Raw genomic sequence first — 21458 nt, 5'->3', positions numbered from 1 at the left:
TGAGAGAAATTAAATAACTTGCCAAGGTCCTCTGTAGAGCCAGAGCCAGGATTCAAAGTCAGAATGGGTGACTCCAGACTTACCTTTTAACCTCTAAGCAAAATTGTCCTCTACAACATGGCCCTAAAAGGAAGACTTACATCTATAGTTAATCAGAGGCTGCATTGAGTTTTGCAACAATTTATTTTGTTGTTATGGATGTTGCCTGTTGGTTTTACACCTGAGTTTCATTGCCTTTGATTAAACTGTAGTGTAAACCCAATCCATCTAAGAACATATTACATTTGCTTTCTACTTTCTACAGAGTCCAGAAAAAGGGTCTCCCTAGACGCTTCTTGAGCTATGAAAAAAGAAACATACATGTTTAAGTACTGGTCATACAAAATAACTCATATTTTTGCATATATTTATCTAGAACTCTATCTTTTGATGTTTGTTTTATTTTTTCTACTCCTTCTATAATCTATATATTTTTAGCTACTCAGGTAGTGGCAAATATGCATTTTCATTGTTTATTCTCAATCTACTAATCTTTTCATTGTACAACTAGACACAAGGGTTAACATATATTCACAAATAAGATGCACAATTATAGGGTTAGGTCTCATAATTTCTGCCTTCAAGTTATAATGTAAATCAGTCCATGGATCGAGAGGATTCTCTAAGACAAAAGGTAGAATACAAATGAATGAAAGTAAACTTTGGATCTGAACTGGTAGTATATTCCTCTACTTGGAACATCCATATAAATAGGACATACACACACACACACACACACACACACACACACAAATGCTTAGTTGTCCCTGGCCCTTGAGAGGCACCATTGCATGGTAGAAAAACCACAGGCTTTGGAATAAAATTGACTTGATTGGAAACTCTTCTCAGTCTCTTGCTGTAAATGTGACAGTGTGTGTAACCTGTTTGAGCCTTATTTTCCCTACCATAAAGTGGGGATATTAATAATATATGGGTAAAGTAGTTGATTCGCAGTGATAAAGCCTCTCTTCAGTCAAACTTTATTCAGGCTCTTCTGAATCCTCTTTTTGACCAGGCTTCACACTTGGGCTCTGTCCTTGGCTCACTTAGTACAGTTTTAGCAAGAATTTTGTTGGACAAGTTTGTGAGAACACATCACCGTTGATATTGGATCAAATTCCTCATCACCTACCCTTGGTATCTTATCACCCTAGCCTGCCTTCAGCAAGAACCCTCTCAAGCCAGTTTAGCCAGAATCCCCCTACCTCTGATGTTTTCTCTTGGTAATTTTCCATCCACAGCCCACACCCCACTCCTTGGTTATACATCTCTGTTTGTCTATTTCCTTGAAATCAAGCTCAGTTCTACACTAAGGTCTCTTTTCCCCTATTCCAATAGTTCTGGAATAAAATTTGCCTTCACCACTTTAAGATCTGCTGTCTGGATCTTTTTTTCTCTGAAAGTAGTGGCATTCCAGAAATTTTAATTTTTATATTATTATGAATATATTGTTTTAAGTTTTCAGTTCATATGCCCTACCACTTCCAAACATCTAAACTTCAAAGATAATGTAAAAGCATACAATTTAGGAAAACCAAGAATGCCTCCTCCTCCCTGTTTCCAAAGTATGTAAGACTTGACACAGTCAAATATTGAGTAGTCATTCTCAGTGAACATGACTACCAGGGGAAAATAGTATAGAAGTTAACTAAGTTTCAAATCTTAACCCAACCAATTACTATCTTTGTAACCTTTAGACAATTTACATAAACACATTGAGGATCAGTTTGTACATCTGTAAAATAAAGCTAATACTGTTTGTATTATTAGGATAAAGTCAAGTTAATGTAATTAAAAAGATACCAAAATACAGTGGCTTAATGAAATAGTTTATTACATAGTTCTGAGGTGAATGATGTGAGGCATCATGGCAACTGTAACCCCACGCAGTGATTCAGGGACAAAGACACCCTCCATTAGGTTATCCTGCCAATTTCTAGAGTGATGCTGCCATATGCATGATGGAAGTGGAGTAGTTGCCATGTCTGAGTTCCTGTGAGAATGAAAGTAAAAGATATTGTGAAGGAGGAAAACCCTATATATCTGATATTGCATACATGACTTCCACTCAAAGTCCCTTTGCAAGAACTTTACCACATGGTCATATCTAACGGCAAGGAGTCTGGAAAATAAAGTCTATCTGGGCAGACATTTGATTGGAAAGAAAGGGAGATGGATTATTTTGTGTTTATTAGCAGCCTCTGCCATTTTTTACTTAGGATTATCGTGATGATTAAATAAGATTATCTATAAGAAGTGTTCCTACAATGCTTAGCACTTTGCAACCACTGAAAAAGTGTTAGCTGGGCTGCATTTTTGTTGTGTGACTCAAATATTCTATGATCTAAGCCTTAAGGAATCCAGGCATAAAGTAACTGGTGACTCATGAATGCAAGCATATATCTATTGAGCAAATTGATGAAAGTATCTGAGAGCTAGAGCTATTCTGGATTCAATAAACAGTAAGCTCTTACTCATACGATAAACAATCTACTAGACACTTCATATTGTTTCAGTAAACCTCCCAACAACTTAAATGAGTTAAGTAAGATTACCCCTGTTTTTGAGATAGAAAAACAACGGTAAGAGAATTTGGTCCAAGATCACAGAGGTGGGTGATGTTGGAACAGCGATGGAGCAGGATTTTGACTACAGTTATTTTAATTCTGGAGTTTTCCATCATCAATTGCTCTGTTTCAAGGATAGGGGAAAATCAGGAGATACTAACAAATAAAGTCAATTGACACAATCATATTTGGGGACTTTGGATAGTGAGTCATATTCACGAGAAAAGAATTCCGAAGAAATGAAACAAGGAGATTATATCCTTTATATTTCATCCCCACTAAAGGGAAAAAAATTAATTGCTAGAAACTTAACTACAAAGGTTATCTTGGCATTGTATTTTGTTTTACTTATGGATGGTTTTGATGAAGTAGTTAAAAATCTATTTGGTCTCTTTTTCCAGAATGATCTCCCATTTCATAAATTATAACCTTGTCTATAAAATTGTCTGAGTAATGGAGAAAGTATAAAAGAAATTTCCTGCAAACAGAAGCAAACATTCATGAAGCCAGTTAATCACAAATTTATTAGTGAACATCAGAAATTTCAAAATTACATAGAAGATAATAGTAAGAAGGAAAAGGACTTAAGATTATGGGAAAATGTAACTTAACATGTAAGTAAACAATTGAAAATGTTTTATTTTTGTAAAATCAGTCCAATATATTTTCCATATACATTTGTGTGTGTGTGTGTGTGTGTACCTCATCCCACTTTCTACATATAATTTTTGTGCATTATATGTACTCCTAAAAGACCAATGGGGCTTAAGATGAGCTTTGAGTAATGGCTAAGATTTGTACAGTACAGGAGAAGAGGAGATGACATTTCAGGTAGAAGGAATAACATGAACAAAGATGAGACAGTCATCATGTACTAAATCTGGTCTAATCCTGAGAAGGGTTAATTTTGGCGATAGTAAAAAAATAAAATGATATAACTTAGCGAAATGCCTAGTTTATAGTAAGCATTAAGTAGTAATAATAGTATGGAAACAAACATAAAATGTCTAGTTGTGGAACTGAGGAACTAGTAATTGTTAGTTCTCTGAATAGTCACATCACAAACATTCAACACATGCATATTTAAGGTAGATTTGTCTGGCACTTGGATGTCATGCAGTTTGCAGTGAAGCGTCTACCACTTTGTTGTTGGATTAACCCGAGTACTTGTCTTCCCACACTCTTCTTTCCTCTCAATTTCCTGTCCTCATCACTTAAAATATTGAAATGGATTACTGCTTAACAAATGAAGGTTTTGAATGATTTTTGTTAAATCATCTGGCTTTACTTATACTATAATGTTTCTCGTTTCTGTTTTTGGTTTATGCTGATGTGGCTCATTGTTTCCTTGGGTGACGTTCAGCTTAACCTTCCCACCTCCAAGGTTAAGATCTATGCAGAGAAGGCAGCCAGAAGACAATTTTATTTGCCTCGAGCCCCCAACACACACCTGAAGTAAGCAGTTTCTGTGCCTGGACTAAGTCTCCTGAGCAGTCTTACAACCCCTCCGTCTTCCTCTGGCCTTTGTGCTTTTTCAGGTGGAAGGAGAGAAACCATGAATGATGTTTTCTTTTTTGTTTTCTGGGAATACTGAGATGGGGTAGAGGTCAATAGGACTTTCTTTCCATATATGCTAAATTACAATTGCTTCTCACTTCATGGCCTGATGCTTTCTTTAAATCCAGAAACTAAGCAGATACCGATATCTTTAAATTTGGAGGCACATCATCAACTCTCCCAAGGCCTGTAGTTATTGCAGAATCAGAGTGGGTCAGCAGATATTTCGCATATACAGCCAAAGAACTCCCATGATTGTAGAAAGCCCTGGTTTCTAGGAGTGATTTCCTTGAAGTCCTCCCCAAAGTGACTTGGTGGAGAGGAAGGTCACCCACCCTTCTTCCACAGAGGAAGGGGTGAAAAGAAGCTACTCATCTCAAACACTATACATTTTACAATGCAGAATATGACTAATTCCTCCTCTCCAGCCTGTTCTTATATAGCCAGAGAAGTTGTGATTGCTGGTGGTGGTAGAATCCATTCTACCTCTTCCTTAGTGAGCATTGGTGGATTTGTTTAAGAAAGTAGACTTTTGAGTACCTTATTCATCTGAACTTTGGACAAGAACGACCAATTCCAGGACATGTGAAAAATCCCACTCAATATTCTATTAAAATATTATCAAGCTTTTTTTAAGCTCTATCTCATGAGGTAGATATGATTAGTATCCCAGTTTTAGAGATAAGGAAATTGCGGTCTCTTGAAGATTAAGGAACCTGCTTCCTGATATACAGTTGGTAATTGGCTTTGCTAGGATTGGGAATCGTATTTATTATTCTCTGAAACCACTTTCATATTTCCACTGTGGCAATTTATTTCAACCAGTAAATCTATTCAGTCTCTATAACTTTAATTTTTTAGCCAAATCTATAGAATTGAAAAATTATATTCAGTAAGTCTATGATTTAATCAGATTCTCTCAGTTAATATACAAGATATAAATCTTGAATTATCAGTATTATACAAGTAAACAAGCAACATCTGATAGATTTCCACTTATATATTATTTATAGGCTCAATTTTAAAGAGAGTGGCAATGCTCATAAAATAGAGAAAGCAAATAACCTTGTGTACAGAGTGAATCTGCCTCTCTCTATTTGGTAAGTTAGGACTGAATTGTTCCTATCTATCACTGAGCTGTTTGGCTTTAAGAAATAAATGTGATCATCTCATTATAAATTCTTGGAAATAATATCTACTTAAAAATAATTCCTTCAGTTGGCCCACACTTGGCATTTCTCACCTAGAAGAAAAAAGGTAAGAATGAGCAAAAGCAGAAAAAGAAATACAGTGTCATTGAGCTTGTTAGGAAGATTACATTAGCTATTCTCCTTAAACTCAAATGTGTTAAGTATCACTTTATTTAAGACATTTAGAAATATTTGGCAATGTGTTTGTTCTGGCTTTTTATTGCATTTTTCTATTATGCAAGTGAAATGGTTATTTCCAGCTTCCTGGTGGTTGGTTTTGTAGGAGCAACTTGGGAAGAGAATTCCAGTTCCACAGAGAGTTAATTAATGTGGAAAACAGGCATTACCCACATCAGGCTGCCAGTTAACATCAGGACAGTTTGTCTTCGACACACATGTGACAGGATGGATGGTTGACTCTTAGAGTTCATGTGATGAATTTGAGAATTGAATACTCTCACCTTGGTTGAAATTCCCACCTTGCAAAGAAGAGAAAATTAATGATGGATATGTAGGCAGGTAGTAATTAGTTAGTTAGATGGATGGATAGGAGGTAGATAGGTAACTAAGTACGTAGGTAGAAAATTACTTTGTTGGTGTCTTTACACTGAGCATAGATGTATTCATAACATCTTATGAAGAACGGTTGAACCAATAAATGTTGGGCATCTTTCATGAATACAAAGAAATGTAAGACCTTCAACAAGCTTATGCGGATGGGAAGTAATATGTAAACATAGCAAAAGTTAAATGATGAAGTACCTAATTATCATTTTAAGATAAACATTGGGCTGCAGCCATAAAAGAGTGTGTGCAAATGAGTGTTCATTTATACTGATTTGGGAGTCCTATCCCTGTTGCATCTATCATCTGTCTATCTATCTATCTATCTATCTATCTATCTATCTATCTATCTATCATCTATCTACTATTATCTATCTCCCTATAGCTCTATCCATTTATCTATGTAATCTATTATCTATCTCCTTGTCAATCTATCTACCTATCTATCTATCTATCTATCTATCTATCTACCTATCTACCTATCTATCTATCTATCCATCCACCCATCTATCTATCACCTATTATCTATCTCCATCTATCTCTCTCTCTATCTATCTATCGATACTATCTAATCTTTCTACCTTTGTATTTTATTGTAGAAATGGATCATGTATCAACTATAGTCAATAGTCAGGAGGTTTCGTTTTCTCTTCTGATAGTTGAATAATTCCCTCTTGAAAAGAAACCCTTGCTTTCAGTAAGATTTATCAGGTTAAAAAAAGGTTTTTATTTAATATTTGAAGATGGACTTAATCTCCTGCTGTGCTTTAAGCATTTGAAAACTTGCTGCAAAGTGACATTTCAAAGACAGCTTAATATTAAATTCAGTTTGCAATATTCATATCTAATTGTTATAGGAAGCATTGTTCTGTTAATAAGTAGCAGAATAGCAATGTTATTATGTTTGGTTTTCATAGGCCTTTTTAGACCTTTGTCAAAGGCTGCTGTTCTTGCAGATGTGTAGAGAAACATTTATACAAACATGAACTCTTACACTTAAAAAAATATGGATTGTCATTTTTTATTCAGCTCAGATATTCTTGAATTCGTACTGTATTTTCTTATTTTAAAAAGTCTAGCTCTAAATTCAAATCCACTGTATTATAATGTAAAAATACCAATGAAGATAATGTAATACATGCAAAACATATGCCATCTCTTCTAGAACATGATAAAATAGCTTACTGAAGCCTAGGTATTATAAGTTAATTATTTTGAGTAGAGTGGAGATATTGATTGACATTTCTCTTTTATTTCAGCTGTTCTGTATGTTCAGAGTATCTTTTTACCCCCTATACAGAAAAAAAAAAAAAAAAAAGTCTTATGTTAGAATACTACTTTTATCTGGAGAAGAAAAAAACGATTGAGCATACAGTCATTATTAATCATTAATAACATGACAGAAAAGTTGACTGCAGTGGGAAAAATTAAGTCAGTTTTATTATTCATTAAGACATCCTGAAGGAGTTAACTTTTCATAGAAAGAATAGACAATAGAATTATAATATTTCACATTTATGATGTGAAATATGACCATTTGCTAAACTGCTTTGCCTTTTTATAATCAGATTTTCCCAATGATTTATGGGAAAATACTAATTCAAATGATAGTATTACCATCTATCATCACCATCATTCAGACTTTGTTGTTCAGTTTGTTTTGCATCACATAAATGTTAATAATTTTACCTTTTCAAAGGAAATAACTTATTTTAATGTGAGATTTCAAAACAACGTTTTCTGTGTCCCACGTTTGATCTGAGCATAATATCACTTTAGATACAGTCTTTGACCATAACTATGGCTTCTAAAATGATTATTTTCCTACGGTAGTAGCATAAGTATGTAATTCATTTCCAGTTATATTATATTCATAGTTTGTGCTCATTATCACTTAGTTTTACTGGAAAGATGTCAGAAGAAGTTGTCTGGTCTCACAGCAAAATAAAAAAATATTTTGTTCAGTTCATGAAATAAAGTATTAAAATTTTAATATCTGCTTTATTTTAGGGGCCATATAGTATAATATTAGGGATCATTTATAATTTTTATACATTTTTTCTATAGATGATCTTGCCTCCTCATTAAAGGGAAAGCTGAAGGTCATCCAATGTATTTTTCCTCATTTTGTCCTTTTTCAATTTTTTAATATCTTTACATCATCTTCCACTTCTCTTCTGTCTTCCTTCTTTCAGGAAGATACCTATTCAACCTATCCATCTATTCTTCTGTGAGACTAATACCTTCATCAGTGCCTTCTCTCCCATTTCCTTATAACTTCTAAGACCTTCTTTCAATAATTAGCCCATCTTTCTCTTGGTTCCTTCATTACCTCAACTTCCCATTTTTTCTCTTTTCCTTTCTGGCCAAATTTACTGAAAATTCAATCTTATTGCCTCTATTGTGTTTACATTCATGCCTAACTCACTGCCATCCAACTTCTCTTCCTGACACTTTACAATACAGATTGAGTTTTTTCCAGGTTCTACTGAACATTTCTAAGTGGAGGAATAACATTCTCAGGGTATGTATCGAAAAAGAATTACTCTAACTATTGAGGCAACAAACCCAGTTGCAGGAAGAGGAGTTAGGACAATTTTCTAAAGGTCTAGGGGTAGAAGATGGTTACCTGAAAGGATGGGGCAGTGGAAGTGGCAAGAGGCAGAGAACGCTAAGAGATACTTAGAAGATAGAATTACAATATTGATTTACTTGGCAACCATATAACCCCATCTGAATCCATAAAACACTCAGCTATAAAATAAGGCATAAATATAATAAATTACCTTCTAGGTAATACATGAAAAAGAATATATGTAGATTTTACTGCACAGTGAAAAGTGATAAGCAAGTTACAGATTGGGATAGTAAAGGACCCTCAAATTCATTCTTTCTTCCTATGGCTTTAACAAAAAATGGGAATGACAACAACAACAAAAAAGTATCATGCTACTACAGAGAGGAAGTGAATTTTCAAACCAGAGCAAAAAACCATTGTTTTATAGCTTATATAATTAATGTAGGCTGTAAATCCCAACTTTAAATTAGGAGTACTACATAAGTAAACCCAGCTCGTATTTCTTTTTAACATATATTCATTTCAGATAGCAAGAAAAAATAATTTATAAGCCATGAGAATTGAATTTGAACTTGAGAATTAGTTTAGTTCTAAACCCCAGATGGGTGACTCATAAAGTTGACACTCATCTTTGAATAATATTATGTCCCTAACAAAAGAATTAACAGAATCTCATTAGCAAGTTGTGTTATGTAAATTTTACTGTATATAATCCTTGCTAATTTCTCCACTATTCCATTTGCCTTCTCACTGGGTTTATTTTTCCCCATCACTAATTATTTAAGATATTTGTTTAAGAAGAACTTGTTGAGTGTTTGCTCTACTCCAAATACTGTGGCAGTGCTGCAGATACAAATAGAAATTAGAGGCATCCTCTATCCTTACTTTCAAAGGGCCACTGACCCAAAAGTGACTTCTCTCTGCCTCAGGGTCTTTGCATACACTGTCCTCTCTGTCTGTAAAGCTTCCCCACTACCTTGTTCTCTCTAGATGTCCTTACCACATTCTCAGAACAGCCTGCATTTTTCCTTTGCAGCCTTTACCACAGTTGTAATTAAATAATTATACATACAATTATCTATTTAATGGCTCTATCTCCTATTCTACTCTAAGGCTGACAGCAACTGTTGTTTCCCTAGAGCTTAGCACAGCACCTGGCATATAACAGCAGTTCAAAAATACTTGTGGAATGAATGAATGAATGAACAAATGAATGAAAACATGATGCAATTGCCCAGAAAGGGTAGATGGAGGTAGAAAAGGAGACAAGCCAAGGACGGAACCCCAAGGTCACCAATATTTCAGAGGCAGACAGTGCTAAGAAACAGAAGAGGTAGAGGTACCTGAGGAAAAGCTCTATTAAAAATAAAAGAAAATAAATAAATAAACTTTGAACTTAGAGTTACAGTGTCAACAGTGTGTTAAATGTGATAAACTGTAGCCTCAAATAGGCCTTCCCTGACCTCCTTGTTGCCCCATCCTGTCATCCTTATTATTTATCTTCACAGCACTTATTGAATGTTTTATATACTTCATCCATCTATCCACAAGTACACTTGGGTGTATTATTTTTATAAATTTTATTATTATTATATACACATATAAATTTTCTATTATCCTCTTGGACCACATCAGTAATGGTATTGGAGAATATTTTCTACCTGATAGCATAACAGATTTCTCAGGCAACTTCCTGCTCAAGAAAGTTTGGGGATTTGAGAGTCACAGAATCTAAATCTCAACAGTCACAGAATTTTTGAGTCCAGGCCGAGAGTTTCTTTGGCAGTATAACTCTCTCATAAAATTGATTCCGGTTAGTTCCACAAGCCAGTAACTATCTCCACAGATATTTCTTTTTTAAGCAGTTCATAGATCTGTTTTATTTCTCTCTTTTCTGGTTTTCTTACTTCTCTCTCAATTTGAAGGAGGCTCCTCTGAGGTTTTCTAGCTTCTGAATGAAACTTACACCTTAACCTGATTTTTTTCCGAGTCAATTTAAACTGTTCCGGGGTTAAAACAGTAGGTGCGAAGGCCCTTTCCTTGGTGTGATCTCTGCCACAAAACCAGGTTTTAATCAGGCTTTGTTGTGCAGAGACCTTCTATTTTTGTTCTCAAATGATTCAGCAATTCTTAAAATATAAGTCTCTCAGTTTTTGGAATCTCTTGAATATCTTTCATTTCTTTCCTGAAATGCACCTCTTCTAATATCATGCCAAATGCAGCCATTTACACAAAAAGCACACTTATAACATCTGTCCTCCAACCATTTTCCTGATGCTGCCAGTTCATTAAACATACATGATTCTTCACAGATCATAACAAGCAACAGTTTTACCAAATATTTTGTTTCTGTAAAATATGGATTGCCATCTTTCCAAATTCCAATGTCTGTTTCCATGCTATCCTAGCCCAATTGCTAAGCTAATACCACATATTTTAATTTTATTGTCATTGCAACAGTCCTCTCCTTGTGCAATTTCTATATTAGTCAGGATAAATTAAGCTACGTTGCAATAGCAAACTACCCCTAAATCTCAGCAGCATAATCCCCCAAATTTGATTTCTGTGTTATAAAAAGTTCAGATGAGTGAGGGCCGGGGTGTCTGTCTGGGCACTCAGTGCAATAATTCTGACTGCCTAGACCTCGCGGCCCCGCCATCTCAACACCTCATGTACAATTTCCAAAGCAAAGGAAGTACACCTCTGCTCACTGCTCTGGGGCTGCCTTGTTAATGTGAGAGTGAAGGCTATTGTTTGTTTGGCTCAGGGCTGCAAGCCAAACTTAGAAGCTCAAGAGAATTAAAGAGCCTTGGACACAACTTTGACTCATGGAAGCAAGCAAATTAAGTTTTCCCCATGTCTTCCTTTAGACACAACTGACCTGATCTGTAGTTTACTTAGGTCTTGGAAGAAGTTTCTGAAAGATCAAGCAGTTCCGGTCAAGGTGACTGGAAATACATTTTCGTATTGAACCCTTCTCCTTCCCTTCCCCACTCCCCTTGTCCGGGACTCGTGCTCCCTGGGTTTGCAAAACTGAGAAAGTAACAGGTAAAATAGAAATGAAGACAGCATCCTAAGAAGGACTCTAAATTGACTAAGAAAGGAGCCAAACTCCTTACCTATCATTCAAGATCCTTCCTGGTCCAGTCCTATCGACTGTGAAATGCCATTTCCCCTCAGAAATCTGATTCTTCCATTCTGAAACATTGACCATAAAGTTTTGGTTGTACCTATTAAGGTACCAATTATTTTTCTTACTTGGATGATAACTTTGGGGTGTGCTTATACATTAATACATTCAACAAATAGTGACTGAGAGTCAGGCTTTATACTGTAGCTAAAGCAAGAATTAAATCAAGAAGACAGAGATGCCACCGTACAGTACCGGTGGGAATGATAAACTTGGATACAGTCATTCAGCAATTAAATCCTGACACCAGAACACAACTCAGATCGACCTCAATTTCAGAGCCACACTCTCATTTCAAAGCTCTACTCACGCTCTCAATAAATATTTATGAATTGTTTCACTCTTACTATGTGAGTATAGTGAGTTATTTATTTTCTACATTTGGGTCTGTGGGAGTGTTAAAGTATTCCACACATCCCATTTTAAGGTCAAGTGATGGTGAAAGAAATTGTCAGGAAACTGCTGCTCTGAGGACATCTACAGAACTCACATGAGAGAATACATTTGAGGGAGGACAATTAAAACCATATATGTAGCCGTGTAAGAAAAAGATTTTTTTTTTTTTGGTAAAAAATAAATTCTTCTTCCCTCCCTTCCCCCTTCTTTCCCTTTCTTCTTTCCTTCATAACCACTCTGGCTCTTTGTGTGCTATAACCTTGATCTTTATACCTAAGTAAGCTTTCTAACTCTCAACATTATAAAGCTCACTAAAAAACAACTATGATATATTCACTTAACTAAAGGGCACAAAAATGACACACTGACTCCATTCTTTAAAAAAAAAAAAACTTGCAGAAGCTTTTTTTTATAGTGTTGCAGAATTCTTCTGCAGTGTCTCACTTAATTTCTCTGATGCTGTGATGCAAATATTAAAGCAAGATTTAAAAAATCAGCAAAAAAACTGATGAGTGAAATATCACCCAATTTGGGTACAAAGCATACTTTCTTTGGCTATTGTTATGGAGTCAGTATTTGTAGGGAATGAAAAAGTTTCTTAATGTGAAATCTGTGGAAATAGAGCCTTCCAATCTAAAAGCTAATGCAAAAAAATATTTGTATCATTGGCAAATCAGTGATGTTTCTCATCTCTAGAAAATCATATGAAATAGTTCACCGTTATTTTTTTAGTATTTTTTCTTAGTTTTGCTTTATAATATATATTAAGCATCCTTGATAAGATACAGAAAATAATTCCCTAAAATGTAGGGAGCCAATTTCATTAGTATATTCAGTCTGACTGTGGCTTTCTTTAGTAAAAGTGTTCACAGACTCACTAAAATGTAACTTGATTTTTAAAAGTAGAAACATGGCCCAATTAATTTTACAATTAATTCATTTGTTCTGCAAAGCTTTGATTGTTTCTTCTGCCTAAAGATTTTATGTAGGACAGTTAGAAAGACAAGCTCTACAGTCAAGATGGATAATTATTTTATTCACCAACTCTTCTAAATATAAAGCTGCACTAATAATAGGAAAATTTGAAATGATCATTAGCATAGTTATCTATGAAACCAAACTACCCTTTGGCTGGATGACTAAAAAGTTATAAAGCATCATGTCAGTGTCTCCTAACAATAGATCTTGATTTTGACAAAAAGTCTCATAATCACACTATTTTAATTTTCATAGAGTATGAAATTACTTGCTCTAAATAAGCTAGGTATCATCTAAAATAAATAAATTATCACCCCTTGTCTACTTCTAAGGTAAACATGACCAAAATTAATATCAGGACAGAGGAAAGTATGAAAATTGGAAGTAAAAATTTGAGAACATTGGACCTCAAGTGATATAGTGCTAGAATGACAACTACATTGTCTAATCCAGAGGATGTATGCATGCATGTAGGATTTGAGTTCTGCAAATTTAATTCAAGGCTCAAGATACTAAAGTTGGTGAACATTAGGGATTCTAGATTTTTAGGTTGTGCGTGATGGGATTCGGTTGGTTTTGTGGCTTAAAATTAATAATTTCCATTCAAGGAAACTGCAATGCCTTCTCCATACTATAAAGCCCTTTATGTGTTCTTGTAGGGTTAGAGCAGCTTTGAGGATGCAGACATGTTCTCCTGCATATGTGAGTTGCAGACAGTATCTTGGTTTATAATGCAAATTTTATGTTATGTGTACCGCAAAATAATTTTTAGTGCATACCATCAAATTTCCTTTATAAATTTGTTAGATTACATAAATCTATTGTACATTTGCACACGACATGGGATTGACATTTGATTCACTCACTTTCACGTTGCACATATAAATCTAACAATTAATAAACTTATGGTCTTCTTCATCTTTAATCAGCAAAGAATAAATCATCTGGATAACAATCTTATACGAATATAAAAAGGTCTTAGGAAGAAAGCGGAAGTAATGTTCATTTAAGATTTTATTCAAAAAGAATAGCCCGGCCATCTTGTGGGAAGAGCTGAAGCAGGCGCTCTCAGCTCGGCACAGCCTGCTGCAATTCGTGGAGGAACGCACCGCCGAGCCACCATCATGTCTGGGCACTTACAGGAAGGCTTCGGCTGCATGGTCACCAACAGATTCGACGGTTATTTGACGACAGATCGGACCCCTTCGAGGTGTTGAAGGCAGCAGAGAACAAGAAAAAAGAAGCCGGCAGGGGCGGCTTTGGGGACCTTGGGGCCAAGAGCGCAGCTCAGGCCGCAGCCCAAACTCCAACGCGTTGGGCAAACAGCTGTGTAAAGAGTCCCAGAAAGACATCAAGAACCCGCTGCCCCCCCAGCGTCGGCGTGGTTGACAAGAAGGAGGAGATGCAGCCGCCTGTGGCGCTTAAGAAAGAAGGAAGAAGACGTGTCGGAGGAAGACCTGACCAACAACTTCAGGGTGAAGAGAAGATAATTGATAGGAGACCAGAAAAGCAACCACCTCGTGAAAGACGATTTGAAAAGCCACTTGAAGAAAAGGGTGAGGGGCTTTCCTGGTGGCGCAGTGGTTGAGAATCTGCCTGCCAATGCAGGGGACACGGGTTCGAGCCGTGGTCTGGGAAGATCCCACATGCCGCGGAGCAACTGGGCCTGTAACCCACAACTACTGAGCCTGTACGTCTGAAGCCTGTGCTCCGCAACAAGAGAGGCCGAGATAGTGAGAGGCCCAAGCACCGCGATGAAGAGTGGCCCCCGCTCGCCGCAACTAGAGAAAGCCCTCGCACAAAGACCCAACACAGTCAAAAATGAATAAATAAATAAATTTATAAAAAAAAAAAAAAAGAAAAGCAATAGGATATTATAGACAGATATAAGAGGAGATTTATTTAAAAAAAAAAAAAGAAAGAAAAGGGTGAAGGAAGAGAATTTTCAGTTGATAGACTGATTATTGACTGGGCTGTCTGAGCCCTTGGTGGTCTTGGAAGAGGTCGAGGAGGTCGTGGACGAGGAATGGGCTGGGGAGATGGCTTTGATTCTCGTGGCAAACGTGAATTTGATAGGCATAGTGGAAGTGACAGATCTGGCCTGAAGCACGAGGACAAGCGTGGAGGTAGCGGATCTCACAGCTGGGGAAATGTCAGAGATGAATTAACTGACTTGGAGCAATCAAATGTGACTAAGGAAACACCTGAAGGTGAAGAACATCCAGTGGCAGACACTGAAAATAAGGAGAATGAACTTGAAAAGTGAAGGAAGAAGACCCAAAAGAAATGACTTTGGACGCGTGGAAGGCTATTCAAAATAAGGACCGGGCAAAAGTAGAATTTAATATCTGAAAACTAAATGAGGGTGCTGATGGGCAGTGGAAGAAGGGATTTGTTCTTCATAAGTCAAAGAGTAAAGAGGTTCATGCTGAAGACTCGGTTATGCATCACCATTTCCGGAAGCCAGCAAATGATATAACGTCTCAGCTGGAGATCAATTTTGGAGAGCCTGGCCGCCCAGGACGTGGTGGCAGGGGAGGACGAGGTGGCCGTGGGCGTGGTGGACGTCCAAACTGTGGTATCAGGACTGACAAGTCAAGTGTTTCTGCTCCTGACGTGGATGACCCAGAGGCATTCCCAGCTCTGGCTTAACTGGGTGCCATAAGACAACCTGGTTCCTTTGTGGACCCTCCCCTTTGAGACTTGAATGCTTAAGGAACCCAAAAAACTAAGAAATTAAAAAAAAAAAAAGACTTTCATTCATACCATTCACATGTAAAGACTGAATTTTATCTGTTTTGAAAATGAACTTCTCCTGCTACACAGAAGTAACAATATGGTAGTCAGTTTTGTATTTAGAAATGTATTGGTAGCGGGGATGTTTTCATAATTTTCAGAGATTATGCATTCTTCGTGAATGCTTTTGTATTGCTGCTTGCAAATACGAATTTCCAAATTTTAAATATAGATGTGAACAGTGTGTACCAGTTGAAAAAAGAAGAGCATAAAATAGATTCTGTGGACAACTTTGCATATAAATATAAGGGTCTGGAGCCTCAAAGAAACCAAATTCATTGTTAATTTTTCAAAGATGAGAAACTAAACAAAGTGGCACATTACATAAATGAGCCATTAATGATAAATAATGAAACAGTTAATTTTCTCTAGTGAGCAATGACAACAAATTTTTGAAAAGTAAACATTTAATTTCATGTTGATTAAAAAAATAACGAGGTTTGATTTCAGTATTTTAATGAGACTGAACTAATTTTGTCTTAGCCTATCAAATAGTGATTCTAAAATTTTTCTGAAGTGTCCGAGATTTATAAGCTTTGGTTTACTTGGTGTAACTTTATTGGCTGGATATTTAATTATTGTACATTAATTTGCTCATTCAGATTATGTACCTCACTCAAGGTACACTTTTTAAAACAAAATCCAGGAAATGCATAAATGTTCTCAATCCATCTATAGCCAGCCATTTCCAATCTGCTTTTCATTCTGTGCTCTGAAGTCCATGGGATTACTTCTAATTTGCTCTTGCAAGTTTCTCTGCTCCATCAATACCGATTCAGTATGTGCTGCTCAGACTATTTTGTGGCTCTATTATTTACTCCAATAGCTTCTGTTCAAGTGCCAAGAAGAGAAGATGTTAAAAATGACATAACACTAGTATCAGGGAAAAAAATCCCAGCTACTCTGCCCATGTGGTAGAGATAGAACAATACAGGGTAAATATTTTTAGTTTTTTTGTGTGATGGGATTTGGTTAGGTTTTGTGGTTTAAAATGAATAATTTCCATTCAAGGAAATTACAATGCTTTCTCCATACTGTAAAGCTCGTTATGTGTAGTTGTGAGATTAGAGTGGTGTTTTCCCCACTTCAGAGAGATGTTGTTAAAGCAGGAATTAAAGATGTGGAAAAGACAGCACACATCAGAAAAAAGGAGGAAGAGGACCCAGTGACTTAAGTTATATTTTACATTTAAAAGAAAAGGAATTGGTGATGTCACACAGCAACGACAGCAAAAGCAGCCAAAGTTGGAGAGAAAACAGAGCCATCAAGTTGAGAGAACTGTGCTGACATACACATGCTGGAGGCATGAGGGACGTGGTGTGGCTCAAGGACTAGGGTTTTGATTGCAAATGACACATTTTCAGGGACTTCCTAAAATGTTGAAAAGATTTTGTGGATGGCCCAAAATAATGTTTTATTACAATTATTATGACCCTATGTTTACTCCAAGGTTACGTGACTCTCGACTTAAGAAAAAATGCACAGGGCTTCCCTGGTGGCGCAGTGGTTGGGAGTGCTCCTGCCGGTGCGGGGGGCGCGGGTTCGTGCCCCGGTCTGGGAGGATCCCACGTGCCGCGGAGTGACTGGGCCCATGAACCGTGGCCGCTGAGCCTGCGCGTCCGGGGCCTGTGCTCCGTGGCGGGAGGAGCCACGACAGTGAGAAGCCCGCAAACCGCAAAAGAAAAAAAAAAAGAAAGAAAGAAAGAAAAAATGCACAACGTGAGAGTTGAGAGTTAAGTTTTATTTGGGGCAAAATGAAGATTGCCAGCCAGGAGACAGCATCCCAGATAGCTCTGAGAATGCCCCAAAGAGGCAGGGGGGAAGGTCAGTATATATGTGATTTTGGTGAAGGGGGAGTTCATGCAATCGAGCACATATTTTTTACAGAAGGTTTCTGCTAGTCTCATGCAGGTTACTCCTAGTCACGAGGAGCAGACGTCACCATGAAGGATTTTAGTGCTTTTCTAGATATGAGGAGATACAAGGCTCATAAAATTGGCTCCTGAAAATATCTAGCTATCTACCTGTTCTGCCAGTGTATCCCAGAGCACAGAGTGGCTCATTTCAGCTCTCCACCCTGAACCCCTTTTAGGAGGTGTTGAAAGTCAGCAGCTGCAGCTGCACGTGATTTAATCCTTGTAGATGTAGACGGAAAGTGCCAACGGAAAATGCCAATTTGTAGTTGATGTGACCCATTCCCATATCCCGTTATCCCCTTCCACTCACAGCCAAATTTCTAGAGAGAATAGAGTCTATAATAGCTGTCTCTATTTCCCCTCTTTACTCACCAATAATCACCAGTGCTGGTCACCCTGAAATATGGCATCGAATACCACCAACTGCTCTTTCCTCTGGTAAAGATCGCCAGTGTCTTCCAAATTATCCAGCTGTGGGAGAATTTCTGTCCCTGAACTTTCTGTAGCATTGATGGATTGAATACTTTCTCCTTTTCAAATATCTATGTTCCCTTTGCTCAAAATGTCTTTTGCCCCAATATTTCTCCTCCAAGGTACTGCTTTCTCCTGATTTGCCCCCATTTTGCTTTTTATTCCCCCTTAGTTTCTTTAGTGTTTCTGGTATCCATTCTTAAAATATGTCTCTCCCCTGGATTGTTTCATTGACCCCTTTTGCTTTACAATTCACACTTCTCAATTTGCCCTCAATTCACACTCTGCCTGGGTGATCTCACGCACTCACATTGATTCAAATACCAGCTAGAAAGAAAAAAGGAATCCAAGAAAGTCTTCCCTGTCTTTTATTCACACAGGTCCAACAAACTCACCTCCTCCAAAATATCTTCACTATGGTTGAGTCGGTTTAAACATATAACCTCTTTTCACTTGCAGCCCAATTATGTTTACTCCATAAACATTATTTACACTCAATGCTGCTAACTTACTCCTTTGAAGTTCAAGAGTTTTATGTGTTTTGTGTCCTTATTTTTACTTCATTATATTGGGAAAAAAAAGTAGCATGTTTAATTTATGTGATACTTAGTAAGATTTATAGAAAAGCAGGAATTGTCTTTTGGGTGCTAAAAATATCTTACAAGTTTCTCTTTTAAAATTTCAACTACACACACCCTGACACACCCACATTAAGAAGCAGAGTTTGTCATATTATTGGACAATAACAGTCATGATCTATCTCCAAAATTAAGATATTTTTGTTATATATGGTTTTCCATTATTCACATTTTAAGTAAGAAATCTTAAAAGCTAGAGCATCACATATAATGAATTGAAACCAGCTCAAGAGTCTTTAAAAATTCTTGGTTAAACTCAGATATGAATCTAAGACTAACTATGTAATGTTATAGAAAAGTACAGAAAAACAGTGTTCAAAAAATCAAAATACACATGTGAGAAAAAATAGATGTATAAAGATAAGATAAATACTACATAAAACATTTTTCTTATTCAGAAAACTAGCTTCAGAATAACTATCCCACATTACTAATTAACAAATAATCCTTTCAAACAAAACTCAAAATAAGATAATATCAATAAAATACATGATACCACATTATGAGATGTTTTAAAAATAATAAATAAATTTTATTCAAGGGAGTTATGGCCAGAACTGATGATGTTCCAGGCAGAGGATGTTTATTTAGCTTACAAATTTCTTTTACTAATTAGAAATATTGGTGTTAAGATGAGAACTCCAAATTTCATTTATTTCTTAAATTTATATTCAAAAGATAAAGTTAGAATTAAATACATTAATAAGCCGCCATTGATGAAAAAGAGAAAGCTTTGACCTAAAAATATGATGATTTAGTGTCTTCACTTACTGATTATATCTTGGCTCTTCCTTCATTTTACTGATGGAAGTTCAGGTAAAGAGCTTATTAACATAGAAAAGAAAAGCCTCAAAGTGTGCATTTAAAGTAGTGCTTTGAAGAAACGTAAAAAGATCTGAAGCATGTGATTTTTCCATAACTGCATATACACAACATGAAAAAAAACCTTAAATGCATTTTACATTAAAAAAATTTGAAACATTTAATGATTTGACATTTCAAGATAATTTCTAATGACAAAAGGGTCTACCTATTTTTTTTTTTTTTTTTTTTTTAATCCAATAAAAAATAGTTGATGTTCATGCTGAAGCACATAGGGTATCATGAAATACAAAAATACCTTCTGAATCAAATAAAAATCATGTCTAACATAGCATTAAAATTTAAGCAATTTTTTTCTTTTTTTTTTTTGTGGTACACTGACCTCTCACTGCTGTGGCCTCTTCTGTTGTGGAACACAGGCTCTGGATGCACAGGCTCAGTAGCCATGGCTCACGGGCCCAGCCACTCCGTGGCATGTAGTATCTTCCCAGACTGGGGCACAAACCCGTGCCCCCTGCATCGGCAGGCGGACTCCCAACCACTGCGCCACCAGGGAAGCCCGGGTCTACCTATTTTTAATATTTATGTATTTCCCTTGCTAGCTTAGAATTCCTGCAATGATTTATTTGGTCTTTTTTTTTTTTTTTTTTCAGTTTTTCTTTCCCAAATTCTGGTAAGGTCACTTTCAATCTCTCTCTGTTGTCATATAATCTCTTTTTTTAATCTTTATTTTTACTTTGAGCCTTCATTTCAAAGTGGATAAAAATAATAGAAAGTGCTTACACTTAACATCATACTTAGTATTTATGAAGTACTCCCCCAAGCACTTTGCTTCTATCAAATCATTTTCTTCTTTTCAAGAACCTATGAACCTTCACCTTCATCTTTTCAAGAACCTGTGAACCTTCACCTTCATCTTGCCATTGAAGACACTGAAACACAGAAATAATAAGCTATCTGCCAGGTCACCCAGCCAATAACCTGCAACTCAAGATTGGACATGGTCTGGCTGAAAGGCCATGTGTTAGCCACGATACTGTGCTGACTGTTAACTTTTTTGAAATCAAGAAGGGTTGCTTCAAATGTTCTTTTGGTTTTTCACAGGTAAGCAGCAAGGATGTTCCCTCACATTGGAGAAATCTGGCCTCTATTGGACATGAAAGTTTATCCATGACTTCCAAATCCCCAAACCTCAAAGACTCTTCTGAACCCACCTAGGATATTTGATGATGTCTATCCATCCTTATTTGAAATTCTGTTCTTGTTTAGTTAAACATCAGTATGAATAATTCCTTCTGTCTCTGATGTCACTTTTCTGTCTTGCTTCTTTATTCTGCTTCTTCAGTGCTGCTGTTCTCCGGGCTTGTAGCCTCAGTTCTCTAGACCTGCGACGTGATACACTTTCCTTTGGTGATTTCATCCCCTCTCATTGAACGAGAGCCTCACTTATGCCGGTAACTCCCCTCTCTGTAGCTTCAGTCTAGCTTTCCTACTGTTTATTCCTACATTTATCCTGCTGTTCCTGGACATTTCAAACTTCATGTCCCACAAGTGCCCCTTGTCATGTTCTAAAGGAGACCAATTTTCTTTCATTACAAATTTATTTCTTCTTTATTGTTTTATGCTGGCTAATGACATTGCTCTGCTCTGTTGACTAAGCCAGAGACTCAGGCTCTCCCTAGAGTTTTCATTTTCCACATTCTGCTCTTCTCATGTTACCATATCCCTCCATTCTATGTGGGTGATGTCTACCACA

The 21458-nt window shown here is 36.6% G+C and overlaps 1 pseudogene; it reads left to right on the top strand.

Moving 5' to 3' along the window:
* Positions 1–14183: 14183 nt before the first annotated feature.
* On the top strand, positions 14184–15711 carry LOC103084761 (plasminogen activator inhibitor 1 RNA-binding protein-like; annotated as a pseudogene).
* Positions 15712–21458: the final 5747 nt, after the last annotated feature.

The sequence above is a fragment of the Lipotes vexillifer genome, unplaced genomic scaffold, assembly GCF_000442215.2.
Source record: "Lipotes vexillifer unplaced genomic scaffold, Lipotes_vexillifer_v1.1 scaffold1887, whole genome shotgun sequence".
In the NCBI taxonomy this organism is placed as follows: domain Eukaryota; kingdom Metazoa; phylum Chordata; class Mammalia; order Artiodactyla; family Lipotidae; genus Lipotes; species Lipotes vexillifer.
The sequence above is the reverse complement of the archived record's forward strand: the minus strand, read 5'-3'. Positions and strand labels throughout refer to the sequence as shown.